Below are 1,652 nucleotides of genomic sequence, written 5' to 3'. Positions count from 1 at the left end.
ATTCCAGGCAGTTGGCCATGTAGTTGTCCTCCAGATTTCTTGGCACAACCTGGTGAGTATGACCAGGGAATTTGTTTGTTGAAAAATTCCAATTAGTATTCCATCATGTCCTGGGGCTTTCTATCTGCTAAGTCCTTCGTAGTAACTTCCTCCTTCATCACCATTGCCTTTTGATCATAGGTTGTTTCTTTACATTCTTCTGGGTCGGTCAATTCTTTTTGGTGCAGTGGCTCTGTATAATTCTTCCATCTTCTTTTAAAACTTCCTGGATCACTTAATAGTCTACCCATAGCGTCCTTAAGTGATGGCGAAGAGACAATTAAAAATGAATCAGTATAGCTTGCCTCTGGAAACTCTATGTTCTTGGAGAAACGATGAAAGTTATACAAGTGTTCAGGTCTTTCATTCATAGGGTCACTATGAGGTGTCTACAGCTCAACGGCTCTTAACAACAACAACAGTTCACATGTTGCATAGTAGAAAAATGCATGGAGAAAAAAATAAAACAAAGAGATAATAATTATATTTCTGAATGTTTAGGGGAAACTTGGTCTTGTTGTTTGTAGGGAAACAGTACTCTCAGAAGACACAAAACCTACAGACTGGGAACAAGCATTTGGTAATACCATCTCAGACTAGAGTCTTATAACAAAAGTTTACAGAATACTCCTGGGCCTCCACAAGAAAAAGACTAATAACCCAATTACAAAATGGGCAAAAGACATGGGAAAAATTTTCACAGAGGAAGATATTAAAATGGCAAACAGACACATGAAGAAATTATCCAAATAACTGGCAATAAAAAAGATGAAAATCAAAACCAAAATGAGGTACCATCTTACTCCAGTAACAGTGTTAAAGTTCAACAGGGCAGCAAGTAATAAATGTTGGCGAGGATGTAGTGAGAAAGGAACTCTTATACATTGTTGGTGCGATTGTAAAATGGTACAACCATTTCTGCAAGGCTGTTTGGCGCTTCCTCAAAAAACTGAACATAGAAATTCATTATGACCCAGCTATTCCACTACTTTGAATATACCTTGAGAATATGAGAACTGAGGCAAAGAGATTTGTACACCAAAGTTCATAGCAATATTATTCACCATTGCAAGAACATGGAAACAGCCCAACTGTCCAAACACAAATGAATGAATTGAGAAATTATGGTACATTCACACAATGGAATACTATGTAGCACGCAGGAGCAGTGATTTTGTAAATTATTACCTAACTTGGGAGGGACTGGAGAGCATTATGCTGAGTGAATTAACTCAGTCCCACAAAAATAAATATTGTATAACACCATTATTGTAGAATAAGTATAACGATCCAGGAGGGGTAGGAGATGCTGGAAGCAGAGGGATATGGATGTGCCGGGGGAAGGAGGATTAAGGATTGGGTTGTACAATTTGATGGGTGGGGTGCTGAGGGAAATTGAAAGTATTTGTTGAAATTTGTATTTGAGTTTTGTAAATAAATTAGTTATTGTTGTTGTTGTTATGTGCCATCATGTGTCTTGCGACTCATAGTGACCCTATGTACAAGAGCTCTAAATGCTGTTCTATCCTGTGCCAACCTAGCCATCTCAAACACACTTATTCCCACCGCTCCAGTCACAGAATCAATCCATCTCATCAGAGGTCTTCCTCTCC

The 1,652-nt window shown here is 38.4% G+C and overlaps 1 pseudogene; it reads left to right on the top strand.

Annotated features, from left to right (window-relative positions):
- The window catches only part of LOC102874505, a 5,910-nt pseudogene that overhangs the window by 3,575 nt on the left and 683 nt on the right, over positions 1-1,652 (top strand).

The sequence above is a fragment of the Elephantulus edwardii genome, unplaced genomic scaffold (genome assembly GCF_000299155.1).
Source record: "Elephantulus edwardii isolate Elephantulus edwardi_28Jun2011 unplaced genomic scaffold, EleEdw1.0 scaffold00014, whole genome shotgun sequence".
NCBI classification, from domain to species: domain Eukaryota; kingdom Metazoa; phylum Chordata; class Mammalia; order Macroscelidea; family Macroscelididae; genus Elephantulus; species Elephantulus edwardii.
The sequence above is the reverse complement of the archived record's forward strand: the minus strand, read 5'-3'. Positions and strand labels throughout refer to the sequence as shown.